The sequence below is a fragment of the Sander lucioperca genome, chromosome 10 (genome assembly GCF_008315115.2).
Source record: "Sander lucioperca isolate FBNREF2018 chromosome 10, SLUC_FBN_1.2, whole genome shotgun sequence".
In the NCBI taxonomy this organism is placed as follows: domain Eukaryota; kingdom Metazoa; phylum Chordata; class Actinopteri; order Perciformes; family Percidae; genus Sander; species Sander lucioperca.
In genome coordinates this window covers 12,136,934-12,159,198 of record NC_050182.1, presented here as the reverse complement: position 1 = coordinate 12,159,198, position 22,265 = coordinate 12,136,934, and the positions used below count along the sequence as shown (strand labels likewise).

At 39.4% G+C, this 22,265-nt stretch overlaps 1 long non-coding RNA gene across 2 annotated transcripts in view; it reads right to left on the bottom strand.

Annotated features, from left to right (window-relative positions):
• Nucleotides 1-9,517: 9,517 nt before the first annotated feature.
• The window catches only part of LOC116036089, a 37,720-nt gene continuing 24,972 nt past the window's right edge, over nt 9,518-22,265 (bottom strand). For both annotated transcript variants that reach the window (XR_004898594.1, XR_004101531.2), the window contains exon 4: nt 9,518-11,063. This is a non-coding gene — a long non-coding RNA (uncharacterized LOC116036089). The remainder of the gene's footprint in view (nt 11,064-22,265) is intronic.

Genomic DNA, 22,265 nt, shown 5'->3' with positions numbered 1-22,265 from the left:
ATTGTTATTGAAAAACTTTGCTGATACCCATGTCCCTTCATCATGCTCTATAGTAATATATACTCTTTTTCCTGCTGGCTTATTATGAGCCCCTGTATACTGTATATTTTAGCTGCAATCAGCATGCAAACAAACTAACTTTAGCTGCAGTTTATAAAAAACAAAAAAACTTTAGTAAGTAATTTTGTCCTTCTCTGTGTGACTCAGAGGCCCTTTGGCTGAGAAGCTCCTGATAAACATATCAAGTGATCGGTCAAACGTGAGGACTTCCCTTTACCTTATGAGTAATTGGTTTAATTGTAAATCCGAAGCATTGAGAAGCTTAAGATACTTAAAGCACCCTGTGTACTGTTAAATGCTTTGGACTTAAGACATAAGGCATGAATAATGAGTTATGAGACAAGTATAATAGTTGCAAATGTCTTTTTGAGTGAGTTTTTCAGCCACTTTTCCAAAAGAAACATCATTAAAACCCTTAAAACTTGACCCGTCAGGGGAACAGCTTTTTCTCCCATTAGCCTTTAACTAGTGATACCAAAAAGCAGTTTCACTCTTTTTAACAGCCGATTATAATTTTTAACAACTTAATGGGACGTCAAAGTAATTGTTGGTTTCCTGCTAACGTGGCTGAAAAAGTAGATACACTTGTCACAGCCAATATTTAACAGCATTTAGCTGGTGGTTGTTTCTCCACCCAGCCTGTGGCACTGACACTGTATTTAAAACGTGTGCATGTGTGTGCATGTCGGGAGGGAAGTTTGTTCCCAAATCTCACAGACAATTAAGATTCCTTTAATGGTTTTGACTGCTAACTCTGTATTTGGTGTTGACATCAGCTCTGTAACTACTTTCTGGCTCGATTCTTATCTTAATTAATTTGACAGAAACTCTGCTGGCTCTAATCAGAAACAGCATGACTTCCTTTCCCGTGCAGTAAATGTGTAAAAATGAATCACGTGCAAGAACACATCAACGTTTAAAGCTCACACATTAAAGTGAGAAAGTAAAATGTCACCTTGCTTTTTTTTTACATAATGATGACGAGGATAGGAAGTAACCACATGGGATTTTAATGATTACATATGCAGACCTAAAGTATATATATTTTATATTTCTTCTGCTGATTACCCACAGTTTTTTCAAACCCTTGCAGTTTCCATATCAGCAGGGGCCACAAACCCCAACCATTAAGTTCATGCATAATTTATCGCTGTGTGAAAGGACCCACCCAATTATAATGTGTGTGTATTTCCCCAGACTGGGGCTGCAGGACTTACATTAAACTGTGGTTTTTCACCAAAAGGCTACAAATAGAGGCCTTTGAAATGAATACACCCGGGGATCAGAGATGGCAAAGTCAACAGTGCCACAGTGTGTAGGAATTTATAATCCGCCAATTACAGCCCATGCATACATTCAACTCCCTGGTTGTTTAATACATGAGTGTCTGGAGGGAATTCTTCATAATGTGAGAAATGAGAAGAGAAACTGCACGTCGCTCTGTGAGTGTTTAGTGTATGTGCGTGTGCGTGTGCGCGTGTGTGTGTGTGTGTGTGTGTGTGTGAGGGGGAGAGCTGAGGGAGTAAAGTGGAGAGTAGTAGCTCAGCCTCCTGTTCCACGGGGGGTTAACTGCAATCGTGCACTGGAGGGATGTTGATAGTCAAGACATTTGTTTTGGTGAGTGCCAGAGCAAAAAGCTGCTCCCTGCAATGCTTCACTGAGTCTCTCTGAGAAGCTGACTGGATAATTTATGTAGAATCAGCCTGTGGGAATTATCAAATCCAGAATACATGTGGCCGGGTTAGCTCAGTTGATAGAGCAAGCGCACATATATAGAGGTTTACTCCTCGACGCAGCGGCCACGGGTTTCGACTCCGACCTTGCTGCATGTCATTACCCCTCTCTCTCCCGTTTCATGTCTTCATCTGTCCTGTGGAAATAAAGGCCTAAAAATGTCCCCAAAAAAAATCCAGGATATATTTGTCTGAAACTTGGCTGCATCTACAATATAGACCAAGAACAATGGGTCAAATGTGTAATGTGAAAGGTGTCACTCAAAGTGATGAACCCACAGAGCATTATCACCCAGTAACCTCTTCTCTACAGAGATTATTATTATTATATAGAGTATCTTTTTAGCTCATTGTTTTGGTTTTAAGCTGCAACTTTACTGTTTTGGTTCAGTCTGAACCCGCAGCTGTTTTAGCAAAAGAGCTCTGATTAATCCTCATGATGGAACATAAGTAAGTACTGTAGGCCTACATTTACTCAAGTACTGAACCCGTTTACAATTTTGACTTTTACCAAAGCAGAGCTAAAAAGGTAAATATTAGACTTACATTCATCAGGTGGACATAAATGACTCCAAATTGATGCTAATGTTGCTTCATGTGTGCTGCGTGTGTAAATAAGAAACTGTTTGCCAATAACATGTTAACTTTATCAACTTTATAAAGTGGTATTATGTGGATGTTGTGTTTAAAGCTTATGAATATTGCTCAGGCTGTTTTCATGAACCAATTTATACTTATAGATACAACAGCAATGCACTGGAATTCGTATGTATTCCACATATTTTTAATGTACGCAGCACAACACGTGAATGCGAAGCGTCGCATAGGTAGGAGATTGGGGTGGATGGGTCGGTCCTAAAACACAGGGCTTTCAAATGTGTGTTCATGTCCCGGGAGTACTACTTAAGGGGACTGGAGTTTTAACTCAAACCACAATCTTTTTCTAATCTTAACTAGTCATTTTGGTACCTAAACTTAATTGTCATCGTCGCATGACAGTCACCTTTTGTCAGCCAAACTTAACTGCAACGGCCGCTGAAACGACCAGACCTACACACAACGAAGGAACCCAGTTCCTGAAATTTAAAAAAAACCTTTCTGAGAGCATTCGTGACGTGAGATGGCTGACGTCCGTAAACAGACTTGCTGTCAGAGCTGTTGTGTCTTGGAGTTGCTAACAACATGTAACAACAAAAAAATGTCCTATGATTTACTGCGACGAAGATGAGACACAACAGCATCTCTTAATGGACTGCTACAGGGCAAAGAAGTCTGGGACAAGTTAAAAGTGTATGGTGTAAATTTTGACCTTTCATAAAAATCTATAATGTACTGTATTATTGATGAGATTCTACCAGAGAAACACAAAGAACTGATACAAATAATCATATGTATTGTATGCTTCAAATTGTGGAAAACAAGAAGCTGTATGGTTATTCAACAGACTGTTATAAACAGCGATGACGTGTGCAAACAAGTGCTCACTGAGCTAAGGAGAAGAAGAACTCTGGACACAAAACAGCTTCTTCCTTGGAACGCTTTGACCCTGTGAATTACAGCACTTTATGAAAGACTCTATGCACTGGACACACCTTACTAGCTCGATTTGCACATCTTGTTTCATTAGTTAAATTGTGTAATTGTGTAATTGTTGTATTGTTTATATTTTGATTTTTGTGACACGTAGCCTTCTGTATGTCGAATTTATAACTTGTAACCTGTAAAACCTTAATAAAGCTCTTAAAAAAAAAAAAAAAGAAACAACCAGAGTCTCACAGTGCTCTGTACCCGGCTCACAGTGTCCGCTAAACCTAACTGTCATGTGGCCGGCGTTTGCCGTAATTTCATAGGACAAACATACAAATTGTTGTGCATAAGTTTTCGTACAATATGATATGTGTTGTACTGCTTTAATAAAGAATAACACAGGACTATGATACTCTCTCTTGACAGATTGTGAATAGTAACGCTTTACTTACACTAATGTGTCACTTCATGGCAGCAGGGTGTGAGTATCAAGTCAGTACTGTAGCTGGATTGATTGGTTTGCTTACAGTCTATTGTCCAGCTTCTGCCTTTTTGAAGCGTCCTTGAGCAAAACAATGAATCTTAACCACCCACACATGTGCTCCTGACCTCTGACCTTCCTGTGAAGGGGGCCAAGCAAGTTTCCTTTTTCACAAATTCAACTGATGTACCTTAGCTTGAACTTGTGTCCTCTTTCTTACTTTGAGGACGCACACACACACACACACACAGCGAGTCCATCAGAATTAAGGGTTAAAATAAAGAATGTATCCGCTAAAGAACATGAAAAGGTGATTGTAATGTTATATTCTCTGTTTATGGTCATCAGTATCTCTCCTGTAAATAATATTTCTGAACAAAGGAATGATTGTAATATTTTGTATATATGGTATCTATGGTGATTTGTTAGTTACACCCCAGTGAGGATAAGATAACAAAAACATTTGGTGAATAAAGCATTGGTGTACTATTTATCAAAAAGGAGAAAACCCAAGAGAAATCCTTACCAGATATGGCGTCAGTACAGTACACTATAATACTAACATTTCACATTTGGTGCTAGCGAGGCCCAATTGAGGCAACAACATTGAAAACACCATTGATAGCCTTTTGACCATGACCGTTTAACTAAGCAACTTTAAAACTATAAATATTGTTGCTATGATTATTATTGCTGTTATTTTTGCAGTGTACAACGCTGATTCAGAGGGCAAGAATAATTATAGTAGCTGTAAGTTCAGTTTTTTTTTTTTGTTGTCCTACTGGGGGAAATTCGGCTTGCAGCAGAGTACAGATAAAAAAAATGACAGTACACATTACAATACTTCAATAAAGTCTATAAACAGATGTAAACAAATTATAAAAAATAAAGTCCTAAGTGTGAGCAAAAGGTGCATGGGTGCAAGTGAACAATTCCATTTTCTGTAAGAACAATACTATGTATTGACAGTAGATTCAGATTCTGAATTCAGAAAAGGGTTTATTGCCACAACAAGTTACACTTATGTGGAGAACTTGGTGATCAGTGCATACATAAACAAACAAACATATTAAACATTCACATGAAATAAACAAAACAGAAACAAATACATACAAAATAGCTGTTTTGCATAAGAAAAAGGAGGCTGAGTGGGTTGAGTGCAGAATGTGCAAAGTAGCACCATTTCAACAAAAATGAAGAGATGTTACAGAAGCTTTTACAGCAACAGTACTGACTCAAACTGACATGCTGTTATCTGCTGCCCTCTGGTGTACAAGTGTGATGACCGGCTCTCTCCATGATGAGCACTTTGTGGAAGCAGAATATTTCTGTATCCTGCTCATTAGTTTTCACTCTAAAGGTGCTTTTAAACACACACACACACACACACACACACACACACACACACACACACACACACACACACACACACACACACACACACACACACACACACACACACACACACACACACAGGGGTGCCTGCCTCCTCCACACATCCATCTCATTGTCAAGTGATCAACAATGCAGCTGGCTGGTGCTTTATTTTAGTCAACATACTGTGGTGTTAATGAGGGCCCAAGGGACAGTAAAAGTAAGTAAGGCGTGCACACGCACACACACACACACACACACACACACACACACACACACACATACACACAGTTATATTTGCACAAACAGATACTGTACATGTATGTGTTTGTACAGGTGTTCACAGTGATTTATCATTTACTAATGCAATACAAATAACATAGTTTTAATGTTTACACGTATTATCTAGCAAAACCCCACATGATTATGACCAATTATATGAGGTTTGGTTTTATTCTGTCATAAAACAAGCTCATTTGTTTAAATATTCAACAAACAAAATTCAATCCAACATGAAACACAAACATACAAAAACACTAAACAAACTATAAACAGCACGTAAAAGTGTTAGGGATAAAACTGAAGCATGATTCAGGAGAAAAACTAAGAGTTAATAGTGTATACTATATATACCGTAAAAGCTCAAATAAAAACATATTAAACCCCCAAGTCAGATATTTTATTAGATTAGATTATTAGAATAGATTAAACGTTATTAGTTTAGCATCTAACCAGAATAGCAAAAAGCAGTTACAGTAAGTGCAGAGTAATGTACGTATACATGGGAAGAGCATATATCGATGGACATGATGGAGACGTTGGCTAAAGACATAAAAAGTGTTGTAGGTATTGTTACAAATTATAAAGCCCTGCAATAATGATGAAGATCATCTTCCTCCTCTGGTCCCTCTCTCTTGTCTTCTTCACACCAAACCCTCAAGAGGGAGCCATTGTAACTCTGATAAACACACATCTCTCCCCTGTCTGTCACATCTTCAACTTCTATTTAACCATTAACACAAGTTTACTTACTACTGTGCGTTCTTTCTGCTAGATATTGCATAGAAGCATGGGGAAGACTTGGGTCAAACAGCGGTTGCAGGTAATTGTTCCTTATATTTTAAATTTTAAGGGTCATTGTAGTGTTGTATACTGAATGGCAAAGTCCATTCTTTATGGTGCTAATAGATCAGTTTGCTGTGTCTAATGTCCGTTGTACTTTGATGAAACTCTTGTAACTTGCAAAAGTTGTAAATTTAAGAGAACGTTTAGTAACTAGATGTAATGTGAGAGGGGTCACTCACATAGTTATCGTACTCTGCAGTTCCCCTCGCCTCCCCTACAGAGCGTTTTAGCATCTTTCAGCTCATTGTTTTGGTTTATATTATTACTTAATTTTGACATTTTTGGTTCAGTTTCCCATCAACATCAGCAAACAGTTGTTTTTAGCAGAAAAAGCTCTGATAAACAGACTACACACTACCTGCCCGGCACTAAAGGGCAGACAGACAAACTTAGCTAGCTGGTGAACAGAGATTAAAAGATTTGAGCCAGATACTTCAAAGAGAGTAAATATGGGACAAAAAAAGAGGAGAAGAAAAAATAAAATCATTTGATATGGCTTCAAGGTAAATGTAAAAATAACATACTTTGACACAAGCAAATACGTTTTAACCGGAATCAGTGGGTTTTGTGGTAATATAACCATTGAACAACAGTAAATTTAGCGACCTCTGATCCACTGGAAAAACCTGCTGTACATGCTTTTTAAGGGTTTTTGTTTATTATTACTTTATTGTAGTACTTTTCTTAGTGTCAAGTCCAAAAAACATTACATTCTATTTTCGTACTACATTTTTTTTTCTTCATATTAACAATAAAAATAAACACCAAGGGGGAACAGGGGGAACACATCACACAACAGGGAAGAGAAACAAATAAAATTAAAAATAAAAATAATAAAAAACACAGAAAGACAGAAAATAAGACAGCAACAAAACGCACAAAAAACAAAAGAGGGGGCAGCTCCACTGTGTGTGTGTCTGTGTGTATGTGTGCGTGCGTGCGAGTATGTATGTGTGTGTGTGTGTGTGTGTGTGTGTGTGTGTGTGTGTGTGTGTGTGTGTGTGTGTGTGCATGCATATCCATCTACATTATGCACTTATTAGAAAGTTTAATTATTCTTCTAACTATATGCTCTGGATACAATTTATTCCATTTTTCTATTTGATTTCTGACTGTTAGAGTGAGTTTTTCCATTTCCAATGTTTGTTCTATTGTCTTGTACCATGCTTGAAGGTCTGGGGATTTGGCTTGTTTCCAAAGCCTAGTAACTTGCTTCAGTGCTGTTAAGCTGAACATTTTAAATATGTATCTGTCCCTAGCATTGATCTTGAGGTTTGTATTAATTCCCAAAAGATTTCCAGGTGTGAGTGGAACTGTAATGTCAGGTATATGTTTAATATCGCTTTTTAAGGTTTTGAACAAAGAAAACACAAACATCATCATTTAGCATACAATGAAGTTGTTGATTTTATTTAATTTGGTAAATAATAATGAAACGTGGAGCTGGTGGCTAATCAAGGATTTGTCACACAGCGCTTCATGTATTAAAACCATATGTTATACAGTATATAAGTGGAATTATACATGATTTGGGCGTATGATGGGCACATTTTTTTAGGATCAATAAAACAAGTCAAAGATCCACCTGAAAAGCTGACAAAAGGTGAATCTATCTCTGTTAGTGGATCGATTTCACAACTTTACTTTTCTCATCATTAAAAGGATTAAATCACACCCTTTTTAACATAGCTTCTCCTATGAGCTCCCTGTGATCACAGTCGCTCCGCTGCCTTCTTTGTTTACTTCTCATCATCTTTCCCTCAGCATATGCAGTAAAACCTTGTTGTGTTCACCCACGAACAACACACGAGTGTTAACGCCTACATGGCAGCAGCAGCGTTCACCACTGCTTTTGTCTGTGGTTGCATGCCAGGTCTTCTCTGTGATTAATTAGCATCCAGTTCGTAACCCCCTCCTGAATTAGCAGCAGAGCACTCGGGCTAATGAGCTGACTGTGAACCTGGAGGTTACAGTAACCAGCACAACTCATCTGTTAAGACCTGAAGACTGGTGTACTCACACAGGCCTCAGATCAGCTGGACAATGTGTCTTGTGTGTGTGTGAGAGAGATGGAGTGATGTCAGCAACGTCTGACTGAGCTACCTGTAGCCTACACAGTGAGAGGAAAGTACATTTCCTCAATTACTGTACTTATGTATGGTCTTAGTTTGCAATATGTCGTGTATTTGATTCCTTTTCTTTGCTTGTGCCCTTTTTATTATCTCTTCTCAGTCAGAACAAAGTCAGAATAAATCTGTTGCATCCATCACTTGAACCAGGTGCAAGTTCATGACGTGATCCTTACTTCCAGCACAACAGATCATCTTACGAAGGAACTTAAAGTGATCATGTCACATACAAAAAGGAGATTTGTATTTGACATGAGAGTAATAATTGTCCTTGTTTTTAGGAGGAGGTGTCCTGTCAACCGTTTAATTGCCATCTCTTTCACACTGGCTGTCTATGGAAAATTTCGGGCTATGTTTTACAAATACATTCACAATGCCTACCCAGCAGATAGGCCAGAAAAGTTCATATCGCTTCCTTCTTGTCCACAATGAATAAGCATTGGTGTCCAAATACAATGGTGGATGTGGCAACGTGTTTTTGAAACAGTTGTCGCTAAGGACGATAGTGAACTTTGAACCATCTAGGACGAGAACTCATTAGGGTGCTCTGATATTTTTTTTTATTTAAACAATTGTGATATGATCAAAAGCTTCAGAGTAGCTACTAAATAGACCTTGTGGTAAATCTTGAAGTGACTCTTAATGGAATTTGAAATATTATGTATATAATTTATATATATATATATATATAGTATTTTATGCTCAGAAAAGTTTGAATTCTTCTGCAATGTTTGTGTATGTCCACAACACAAACCACCGGCATAAAGGTGGTGAGCACAACCTGCCAACTGAAGTAACAGTTCACTTGAGCTTTTGTAAAAATTACAAAAACGACATTATTAGTAAGCTGATATCCTGAACTCAAGTGTGAGAGCAAAAGTGGAAAAAAACATCTATGAAACCACAGAGGTACTGTGACAGTTACCCAAATGATCACTTATGTTAATTCAAAAAATGATAAATCCTGTGAGTAATACTTGTTGGTATTAAAGTAATAACTGTCCCCATGTTTGTTGCAGGTGTTCAGATATGGTGAAGCTTTCCAAGAAAAAAACATTATTTGGACAGTCATCAATTAGTTTACTAACAAACAAACATTTTCTACTCCCATAATGCACCACGCCTGACTACAACAACAACAACAACAACAACATCACGGTGGACTGCCCCTCCACCCTCAGTGAGGTCTGACCCACTTGGCCACACGGCCCGGTCCAGAGCCGCCAGCTGCTGTTTCCGCGGGTGATGATGAAGATGTTGGCACAGGCATCGACTCAGGTGCCGTCTCCAAGGGAACCAGCGGGACTGTGACAATCTGATCATCACCGCGGCGACTGACACCTGACTGCAACCCCCCTCCCCCCAACAGGAGCGGCTAACGGCGTCAGCTGTCCTCACCAGGCCTGAGTTACAGAGATACAGGAGGAGGCGACCTGGTGTGACATGTTAGGAGCGGGCCAACAGGACGTACATTAACTGTCTAAAACTGACTGATAAATGATCCATATTTAAAATCAGATAAAAAAAAAAAAAATGTTTTTTTTGTCCCTTAATTGAAAGTGTTTTTCCCCCACTGTTGGATGAAGATGTGTTACAAAGTTTTTCCAGGTCAGAATAGAAATATATAAGCAGTTTAGCTCTCGGGTAGCTCAATCAAGTTAATTAGAGTGCAATCAAGGCTTTATCATTATTTAACATTTTGCCTCTTTGATGTTGATGTTTTGGGTTCATTGCTCTGAGCACGACACACACACACACACACACACACCCACACACACACACACACACACACACACACACACACACACACACACACACAATCTAAGCTCTTAGTGTTTAGGTGATGTTGCCCCACAGAACTCGTCAGAACTCATGTAAACACAATCAACTTTTTAGTTTTGTTGTTAATCCAGTTATTTATTTTATAGATTATTTATTTTGCATTTTGAGCAAAGGTTAAACATGCTTAATTGTGAATGAGTGTTAAGTAAAAGTTAAGTGACTCAAAATCCCAAAAGTTCAAATGTGTGGTCACCTCCAGCACTCATTTGTATGTGTGCCCACTTTGATTTGTCATTGGCTTGTGTGATAACTGGGCTAATTTTAATTGGATGAGGCATTCACGAGGGCCGCTCTCATTGGTTCGCAGGCCAGTCAGCGCTCCCCTCCCTTTGACCCCCATACTTCCTGTCCCCCAGGACACCATTAGGTGCTGCCAGGTCCGAGCCTGTTCGTTAAAGCCTGTCACGCTGCGCCGCTGCCACACGTAACAACAGCAGAGCGAGGGAGAAAATGACTCAAAGCTCCCTCCTTAAAAACTGTAATGCTATATTTATAAGCCAGTATTTATAAACACATTTGCATATATCAAGATGAAAAAGTTGTTTGAATTGGGGGCAATTTGCATTTGGTGAAACATATGGCAGAGCCACAGAAGCCATGGGCCATGCCTTCATTACCCGATCTTCGTTTCATCAGCCCCTTGCTCCCCTGCTGAGCCTCCCCACGGCGGAGCCTTCTGTCCCCGAGGTTTCAGTGACAGGGGACAATATGTCCCCAAGGTGAGGAGCAGGGGGAAAGCCGCACGCACACCGCTACTCCAATGATTATTTAATCAGACTCTTCACTCTGGATCTGAAAGAGGAGAGAGGTACAAAGTGGCGCTTATTACCCATTTGTTCAACGCAGGGAAAGGAGAGCGCACAGAGGAAGACAGACAGAGAGAGTGGAGGGAAAAGAGAGGAGTGAGAGCAGATCAGATAACACAGAGTGGGAAGGTCCAGAGGAGAGGAGAAGAGAAAAGATCAGGATCACAATAGGTCGAAAAAAAGAGGAGAAGAGATCTAAGCACAAACAATGAAAAGGGCCAGTGATTGAATAAAATGAGTGAATGAGAAGAGGTGTTGTAAGAGACAGAAAGGAAACGTAATGGGATTAAAAAGCATCAACTTTGTACCAAAGTAGGAGGATAAATTGTAAGATGTTAGCTTCTTGTCTTAGATAAGAAATCATTTACTGTAAAAAAAAAAAAACATCCCATGTATTAATAAACTACAGTGGTGGAACTGTGTAAAACATCCCAGATACAGGGCATGGTGGAAAGTAGTGTGGTACTTTATACTTCACTACAGCTCAGAGGGTAACAATGTACTTTTTACTCCACTACATTTATGTGACCGTTACTTTTACATACAATACATTATACAATACGTACACATTAACTACTACATTGAATTTAAAATTTTGCATACAGGGCTTTTACTTCTAACTGAGGGAAACAACATACCTATTACTGTAAAGTACTATTACTGTGATGAACTTTTACATAAGTAGAAGTAAAATCACCGGTATAAAAATCTACTCGAGAAAAAGTAAAAAGGAGCTTATTTAAAATTGACTAAGAGTAAAAGTTACTTAGTTACTTTTTAACAGCAGGAGGAGATACTCTTTTATATTTATGTTTATATAATATCTTATTTATTAAAATCACAGCTTTTTTGGTGATTTCATAAGGGCACAAAGCCATATCGCATTTTTTCTTTTTTCTTTTAAAGATTATTTTTTTAGCATTTTCAGGCCTTTATTTCCACAGGATAGATGAAGAAATGAAAGGGGAGAGAGGGGGGGAATGACATGCAGCAAAGGGCCGCAGGTCAGAGTTGAACCCGCGGCTGCTGCTTCTAGTAGTAAACCTCTATATATGTGCGCCTGCTCTACCAACTGAGCTAACCTGGCCACATGTTTTTGATTTCATTTGTTGACAGCAACCTTTTTTATTAATTTTTTCACTCAGTAATGGATGTGATTGAAAATGTAGCAAAGTACAATGCAATACACACTGAAGTAAAAGTAAAATTACTTTAAAAAGTACACACACACACAAACAAAAAAACACTAATCAATTACAGTAACGTGAGTAATTGTAATTCGTTACTTTCCACCCCTGTCCAAACCAAACATAGAGCAACAAAAGAGCGGAAAGGAGAATGAAAGAAGAACAAAGTGGATGTGGTTGGTGTTGGCTGGGTGGAGGTCCTGCAGGTGAGGGTTCAGCCTGGCTCTCTGTGTCTCTGACTCTGCCTGGCTGCAGCTTGGCGTGCCACTCACACCAGTTCCACATTTGCATGTGCAAAAAAGCCCTGTGCTGAAGTGCTGAGGCGCCCCCCCCCCCACCGTCAGCGTGTGTGGTCCACCCGCCTGCCATTTGTTTAAGTGCTTCTGAAAGCGTCTCATCCCACAGCCGCAGTCTGTCCCTCTCAGACCTGATATGTTGTTTTCACATGTAATACCTGCAGTGGTGGAACATTTACTCGAGTACTGTACTTAAGTACACATTTGAGGTACTTGTACTCATAGGCGTAATTTACAGGGGGGGGTACATACATACATACATACCCCCATAATCAAAACTGGCCAGTGCAACCCACACCAAAAATTATAATTTCCTTTACATAAATAAAGACATTTGCACCATAACGTGATGCAGAAAATCCCAGAATGCAGGTCCGGAAGAGTTTGATATGCTCAAAATATCTATTTTGCTCAAAAGTGGAGATCTCAACCCCCCCAATGTTGAACCCAAAGTTACGCCCTTGCTTGTACTTTACTTGTAGTCTTTTCTTTTCATGCCACTTTCTACTTCTACTCTGCTACATTTCAGAGAGAAATATTGTACTTTAGTAATTTAGTTACTTTACAGGTTAAGATTTTTGCACACAAAACACATGTAGTTTATAAAATATGATGTTTTATTAGAAATTAAACTAGCCAACAATATGGCCTATAAGTACAGCTAAAATCATTAGCCGATCAAACACTTGCCCAACAAACAGTTGATTGACAGAACTGTTTGGATGGTTTCCAGTTTCTAAAATGTGAGGTTTTATCTGCGTTGAGTACATTTTCCTGATGATACTTACATGCTTTTACTTAACATTTTCAATGCAGAGTATTTTTTACAGTGTGGTATGAGTACTTTGACTCAAGTAAAGGATCTGAATACTTCTTCCACCACTAAATACCTGCTTATTCCAGACTCCTGGGTTATTTCCAGGAGATATCTCTGTGTGCCATTTTTCTAACCCCTCCCTGCACAGTTGTCTGTCACGGTTTCTGCCCTCAGTGTTTGTCTTTCTATTTCCATACTCTCATTCCATTTGGATGGAGCTGAATTTAGAGCCAGGTGGTTGGTTTTGAAGGTGATTTCCAGAGCACCTGTCCACAATGTTCACCTGAGAGCCTAAATTTAGGCAAAGCTTTAAGACCTGTTCTTTGCGGCCGCCTGTTTTGGTCCATTTCACACATTATAAGTTTGACGTGACTCATTCAGTTGCAGGGTTTTGAGGGGAGCGGTTTATGTGTAATCAAATCAAAGTGGCTGTTTATGAAGATGTATTTTTACCCTGCAACTTTTACAAGTCTGTTTTCAACCTTGGGGGATGGTTAAATGTGGACAAAATAAGAACAGAGAAAAAGTCTGTGTTCGTACTGTTTCGACTTTGACATAGCTTTCTTTAACATGATAAAAAATTTCAAATATGTTCTTTTGGATAGATTTTAAACAGAATATTATAGTAATTCCCCTAAAAAAGACCACGACATTTGTACAGTATAAAAGTTTATTTCTTTTTTTTTTTTTTAAATGGCTAAAGGATTCGGTAAATATTGGGTAAGGGTTGTGTTCGGTGGGGTCGATTAGGAGGATGAATGGGGCCGAATGGAGGTAAGGTGTGGGTACCCGAGGGTCGAGACTCATGGGAGCAGGTCTGCATGGGCGCAACCCACATACTCAGCGCTGCTGCTCATCCCACAAATGCATGTTCCTTACAAATGGGGCACCATTTGAAAGGGAACTAAACAGGCTTTCCAACGGTATGAAATGTATTGCCAAAAAGCACTGTTACCACAGATTTCTCTGTGGTAACAGAATTTGTGTTTGGTAGATTATTTCTAATCTACCAAACACAAATTTCCTTACTTTTTGTGCTAAGTTTATTTCAATTGTTTACCTATTTTTATATATATATATATATAATGTACTGTTATTCCATTCCATCCAAATCGCTAGATATTCCAGTATTAGTCATTTGTCTATTACTTTGAGCTATTGTACCTTTAGTTACTTTAACTTACGGTCTGTTACTTTTTACAGCTATTGATGTTATCCATGTATCCATTACTTTGAACTATTTTAATTGCTTTACTTTTGGCTATTTCAATGGTTTACGTTGAGCCTTTATTATTCATCCATACATCCATCCACTTTTAGCAAACTGTTTCAACTAGGGATGCACCAAATCCAGGATTCAGCTTCGGATTCGGCCGAATATTGGGCTTTTTGACGGGTTTCGGTTTCTGCCGAACCTTAGAATGTTTTTCGGGAAGGTGTTTACGTAGGTGGACCATTCAATGCAGTAGTGAAAATGGAACTTGTGAGCACAAAAAGTGTTGTTTGGCAGTACTTTCAGTTAAAAGAAGGCCATTCAAGTCGAGCTACATGTTCAATTTGCAATGCCGATTTGTCTCGTGGTGGCGAGGACCCTAAACAATACACAACATTGCCGCCGTTAAAACATTTGCGTATGAAACATCTGAAAGAATACGAGTTGTGCATGAAGGAATCTACAGACAGCAGCCAAAATGCAGCAACTTCAGGTTAATGATTTGTTTACTTCATTAATGTGTTTACTGTGTTAATGGACTGAGGATGGGAGTAGGATTCCGTATTCGGTTTCGGATTCGTTAGTAGTTTCAACTTCCCTATTCACTTGTCAACTGTTTTCCTGCACGCTTACTTACAACCTGTGGTTTTCAGGTGTTACAGCTGACAGAGTATGTGGATACATTTAATAACTATGGTCAAATTTTTTCCAAATGACTTTTGCTAAACCAAATGCAGAAGTACCCTGTTGGGTACAAGTACCCCCTGGCTGGGAGTCACTGCTATATGCAACAAAATAAATCTACAAAACCTTTCAAAATCAACTCAAAAACAGCTACTGTACTAAATCTGTCTCAAAGACCACATCATGGAGATACAAGGTTTTCACCTGGCAGCGGTATAATGTAGGTTAATGCACTGGTTGGTCGTCCGCCTGGGTTCAAATGGTAATCTGGCATCTCCCTGAAGAAACGATGCCATTTAGAGGCCCAGATAAAAACTACTCCTCTGCTATGTAAACAGTCGATTCAAAATACTGGTTTAATTAACCTCCCTTTATGATAATGATTTCATCTGAGCCAATAAATAGTCATTTTTGCAATACTTTTTTTACCCCCTCAGTGTAACCCCAATATTATTTCTGCCGTTTAGTTGGAGCTGAAGCGGGGGCAAACAGGATGAGCACGTCATTAACGGCATGCGTCGACATGCGGCAACTGGGGGGGGAAGTATCCAGTCTGTTAATAAGTAATGACTGCCCGAGATCACAGGAACCTTACGCTACGACAAAACAAGTTAAGCACAAGTCTTTGATAATGACTGTTAATAATTCAATATGTGTAATTATCTCTTTACAGGAAAGCACAATGGCGGTGGCGGCGGCTCGCTGTAGGGATGGCGGTGCAGCAATTAAAAAACGAGAGATTGAGGTCAGCGGATCAAGAAAAGTCGACAAACGCTGACCTCACATGAGAAACATGAAGGAAAAAAGCAACAAGGGTTTGTTCTCCCCTTTTGTCGATGGAACATTTGGAACATCCTCACGTCTTGATGTTACAAAAAAATAAATTTCTAATCTTGATTCATGGGAAACCCTCTTGGCCTCAGTTGCGATGCACACAGCTTTTCTGAGCAGCGTCTCTCACTGCTGTCTGTGTGTGTGTGTGTGTGTGTGTGTGTAGTATGTGCCATCTACTACTTCCTCGAATTTGCTTCTCCATTGTCCCAGAGACCTTGATTCACACTAGCCAAATGTCGAGGTTGCACATTTGCAACTCAAAACTAGCCAGATCAATGGTGAGCGTAATCACTCGATTTGTCAGCCCCAGATTTGAATTTCACAATGAGTGCATGGAGAAGAGACGGAGGGAGAAAAAAAACTGGAAAGATGTCTGACTTCTCTCAAAATCAATGTCTTTCAACAGCCCTCCGCTCCTCTTTGACGGCAAAGGGCATTCACACGCATTTGGCGGCCATTGTAGGCAGCAAAATGACTAATCATAACATCATTGATGTGTTAAAAAAAACAAAAAAAACAACTACAGGCGACAGTACCATTGACAACCTTTGCTCCCATCCAGAGAGAAAGAGTTAATTTGATCATGATGACACCAGTCTCTTTCAAGCCCCTTTTCAGGCCAGCAGCAGCTGGGGCTGGAAAAGCAAGAGATGGGATGAATCCTCCGCAGAGGAAAAAAAAAAAAATGACAAGAAGGGTCGTTATTACGTCTCCATTTTGGAACTTAGAGGGCTTTCTGAATTGCCCTGGATTGCGATCCTGCCTTCGTTCATTCCTATATAGACCCTCGGAGCGGCAAATGGGCCTTGGGCCAGTGCGAGGCGCTGGAGCTGGAACAAGAATAAGATCACAATTACATTTAAAGCCCAGAGAGGGAAAGAAGAGGAGGAGAGACAGAAAGAGGGAGCCTATGAGCCCTAATTGCCAGATGGTGAATATTTTCGCTCCCTTTCAACGGCGCATTAATTGCAGGGCTGCCCGGGGGTTGAGACGTACTGATCAGTGTGGCAGAGGATCCTGACCCTGATTATCCCCCCTCAGACTCCCCCCGCTGGAGAGACAGTGAGCAGTGAAGGGGGGTGAAGGGGGTCTGAGAAGGGGGAGGAGGGGAGGTGAGTTTTTTTTTTTTTTTTTGCAACAGTTACTCACCCAATCATTTGCCTATCAAGCCACCTGGGCCTTGACACTTTTGGGTTTCAAGTTGGAAAGGAGGTGATGGTGAGGAGGCATGGTGGAGGGTCTTTCGGGAGGGCAAGAGAGGGGAAAGGGGGTGTGATGAGGATAGGTAGGGAGGACAAACCTCCCCCCTGTCCTCCTCTCTATTCCCTCGTCGCCCACCTTTCCCTCCTCTCCCAGCCCCTCAGCACCTCGTTTACATATCTCCAAAAGATGTAATTGAATTAAATAAAGCTTTCCTTCGGGGCAGCTGCCACAGCTGCTGTTTGTGGCATGTCAAAAGGCCCGCCACTTTAAGAACACTTACATATGCTCCAAATTAGCAGGTCAGATAGGCGGACGCACGATGACAGGGCCGAGGCTGCCAGCGCGACAAGGGGCCCGCAGCTGTGAGCAATTCAGGCAGAGTGGGGGCTCTTTCAGACCCCCTGATTATGAAGGGCAGCGGTGCACGTGCTCATACACACACACACATGCACATTAACAGGCGTGTAACTGCAGGCACATACACACACCTATTCACAGATGTAGACACAGGGGTCACTGTGGTATTCAGAAAGAATGACGGATTTATTGGAGGATGATGTGTACGGTGACCCTGAGGAATCCTTTAGAAAACACTGATTAGAAAGAATTCAAATCAAACTGTCAAATAATGACAATGGAAAATATAACATATTTGGTGTCTGTCAACGCAAACTTCTGTTTTTTTAAATCAAGATGGAAAAAAGAAACAAATAAGTCACGTGCTCAAAATCGGAAAGTGAATTAAGAAACTTCAAGTTAATTGGCAAAATAATGAGTTTGATGAAACTTATTAAAAAAAAATCTACCTTTATTATTTATTATATATTATCCGAATTAATTTACATACAGTATATACTGCACATATTTGGACTAAGACACAGTTAGCATTTTTTTGGGCTCTGTACTCCAGCATACAGGGTTTGTGATAGTCATAGTGCAGACAGGTACACCCATGTAGGCTGAGTCCTTTACAGTGGCCCTGGTTCGAAAATCTCTCTCTCTCTCTCTCTCTCACACACAATCTCTCTCTCTCTCACACACAATCTCACACACACACAATCTCACACACAATCTCTCACTCTCTCTCTCTCTCTCTCACTCTCACTCAAAGGAAAAAGCCCCAAAAATAATCTTAAAAAAAAAATAAAACAGAAAACATGGGAAACGTACAGTACACACTATCAACAAGTAACAAGAAACATACTGAACATACGGCAACAACAAGGAGACTATAAACAAGTAATAGCAAACATCAGTTTGCAAAGTGCAATGAATAAAAAGACAGAATACTGTGTGTGTCACAGTAGAAGTACAGACGTAAATAATAATATTAATGATGGCTGAATTCCATTTAGCTGCTTCAGGTTCAGAGTCCTGGTGTTGTGCACGCTAGTTCACTGTCACGGCTTAGCGGGACACTTTAATAGATCAGAGCCATTGTTAATGCTATTAGCAACACATGCGTTTTCTACTAAGACAAGTCGAAATGTCTGCTGTGACAAAGCTTTAATTAGGGGTTTACATTCACATCATATGAGTGATGGAAGAAGTATTCAGATCCTTTACTTAAAGCGTAACTCTCGCCAAAATGCAACCTAGGGTCTTTTTGTGAATGTACCCGAGTCAAACTTTCGTTTAAAAGCATAATTAGGACAGAAACGGCACTTTTAAGATTTACCGTATCTTCGTTTTTCGGTCAAATTGCCTTTTGCTAGGGGCACTTCTATGATAGCATCAAAATCACTATTTTTAAAAAACTAAGAAGGCTCAACACAACATGAAACTTTGCTCAAAGTATCGCCAGGGGCTCTACACCTTAATGAAAGCATTGAGAACATTGTGAGTTGTAGACCGTTTACTAAAAAGAAAGGTTTTAAGCAACTCACGTTAGCAGTTGTTGTTTACGCTAGCCGCCATTTTCTCAGTCAAAAAAGAGTCAATCTCCAAATGCGAATGAACGGACTCCATAGGAGGAAATGTCATTTTTATATGAGGCTCCTTTTTCAACTACAAGGTCAATATTGTTTTTCACTAACGACAAAACAACAAATTATCCGTGCATTTATATGGAACTAAGCTTTAGGAGCTTTCCATCTTTACTCTCCTCCCTCGACTATTTTTGACTTGCGAGATGGACGGCGACCGGATAAACAATAGCTACAGTGAGTTGTTCAAAACCTTTGATAAACTCTGTGTACACAAACAATGTTCTCAATGCTCGTGCTCTTCATGGTGATACTTGGAGCAAAGTTTCATGTTGTGTCGAGCCTTCTTAGTGTTTTAAAAATAGCTATTTTGATGCTAGCATAGTAGTGCCCCTAGCTCTCCCATTCAAAAGGCCATTTGACCGAAAAACGAAGATATGGTAAATCTTAAAAGTGGCGATTCCATCCTAAATATGCTATTAAACGAAAGTTTGACTCGGGTACATTCATAAAAAGACCCTAAGGTTGCATTTTGGCGAGAGTTACGCTTTAAGCAGAAGTACTAATACCACACTGTAAAAAAACTGTTACAAGTAAAAGTTCTGCATTGAAAATGTTGCTTAAGAGTATATAAGTATCATCTGGAAAATTATATTGCAATACTTAAAGTATTAAAAGTAAAAGAACTCAATACAGACACATTAGAAACTGGAAACGATCAAAACAGTTCTGTCAATCAACTGTCAAGGGTTTAGTTGTCTAATCATCATCAGTCTAAACTACATGTGTTTTGTGTGCACAAACATCTTCATTTGTAAAGTAACTAGTAACTAAAGCTGTCAGATTAATGTAGTGGAGTAAAAAGTACAAAATTTCTCTCTGAAATGTAACGGAGTAGAAAGTGGCATGAAAAGAAAAGAGTCAAGTAAAGTACAAGTACCTTAAATATGTACTTACAGCACTTGACAGCACTTGAGTAAATGTACTTAGTTACATTCTACCACTGGTTACAGTTAAGCTTGTTATACACAGTGCACACATTTTACACACAAGTTAAATAAAGTGAAATAATTAGATATTTGGGGTAAGATTCTTAGTGTAGTTAGTAACACTCTGTTTCTGCTAGTATCAAGCAAATAAAGTGCATGTTAATTTGCACTATTATAGTATGTAGTATGTGTGTATATATATATATATATAGGCCTATAGTTGCACAATACTTTGTTACTGGCCATAAATAAACTTCTCGGTTGCCTTGCCTGTATGTTTTACGAGCTTTGTCCTCCTGCATTCTCCTTAGATTGGTTAACTATGTAAAAATTGAACTATAAGTCCTGTAGTAAGGATGAGAACAACTACAAACACAAGCTGAAAATCAGAAGTTTTGACCTCAAAGTCCAATCCAATGTGCACTGTCCATATCCTCCAAACTGAACTGTGTATCTGACTGCAACACGGAGATGTTGCAAAAACAAAAAAACAAAAAGAGGAAATATTTGCGCTGTGTTAACGTTGCTGTTTATCGAGGGTTCGGATGTGATTAGCAGAAGCCTTTTAAAAATGATGTCAACGCTTAACTTCAGTTATGTATCAAGCGAGACACGCCTGTCACATCGTAATCAACCGTTGTGAACAATCATCTAATGACTTGTCACTCAAGGTCTGCTGGGCAATTATCTTGCATTTGCATTGCGGTGAATGGTGTTTATGACAAATAATCTGTGTCCTAATTGCTTGTCTGTTTTCCTTAAGACGTGTACTGCTAAAGGGATGTGATTAGCTGGAGGCTGAAGAGTAAAGCAAAGTTGACACTGATCATACAGGTTAAGTTTAGCAGCAGAGGGCAGATTGTTTCAAATATTGGGAACTGCTTTTGTGTTTTTGTAGGAGCTCTTTTGAGTCCAAACTAGATCATCCTTTAGTTTGTAGACATTTTGTAGCAATCTAAGGCTGTACAACTTACACCTTACTTCAGCTATAGTGCATTAAACCAAAGTTAGTTGAAGCTTTTAAATAAAATAAAGAAATTAAATCAACATTGCAGTGCAGGAGAAAATTGTATGGAAGACCTGAGAGGACGAATGTAATTATTATACTGCAATGACGAAACTTTCTCATCTCATGGAGTTGACAGAGGTTTTTACAGTTTGCGAATTTGGGATGAATTCCTTATGTTCAGACAAAACAAAAAAGATTTTGTGATTTCAACAAACCCACTTGTACATTTCTCATGATTACGAGAACACTACAGATATATTTACACATTTCCTCTTCAGCCATCCACAGATTTGTGCTTTGTGATAATCCAACTTTGCAGCAGTCAGAGCAAATTTGCTACTTGTTAACATATTTATGGAGGTAACGTTGCAGTGGGACAACACAGGAAAATACTGTTCAAAAGTGTTACCCAACAGTGATTTGTGCATTGTTTTGAGGTGTCACAAACTGTTAGCCACAAACCAACTTCCATGTCCTCATACTGACTGATACAGTAGATTTATTATGACCAGGGCCGGACTGGGATAATAATTCAGGCCAATGTCCACAAACTCACAACAGACCACTATTTTTTTTTCTGTTTACTGATAATGCCAGGACCTTATCTTAGTTGTATTACTACACACACAAATGGCTACAAAAGACAACCAAAATAGTAAAAACCAGTGTCTTCAGTTTCAAGTTTTTCAACTGAACTTCCAATTATTAAAGCTTTAGTGCGTAACTTTTTGATATTAATGAACGTCCGTTACATTCAAGCCACTGCCAAATGAGTTGCTACAAAGCTAATTAAGACTATCAGCTCCACACAACTCTCTGTATTTCTCAGCATGGCTGTGTTCAGAAGATTGTGTCGTCCGGTGACTTTCCCGCCCAGAAACTCAAGTGAAGATAATGACCTCTTCTGAAGAGTCCATCATGTTTTTTTAATCCTCTGTGTCCTCCTTGGCTACTAGCAACTGTGTAGAGGAGGGGTGGGGGCGCGTGCGCGATCACGGAAGGCTTGTATCATGTGGACGCACCGACAGTTT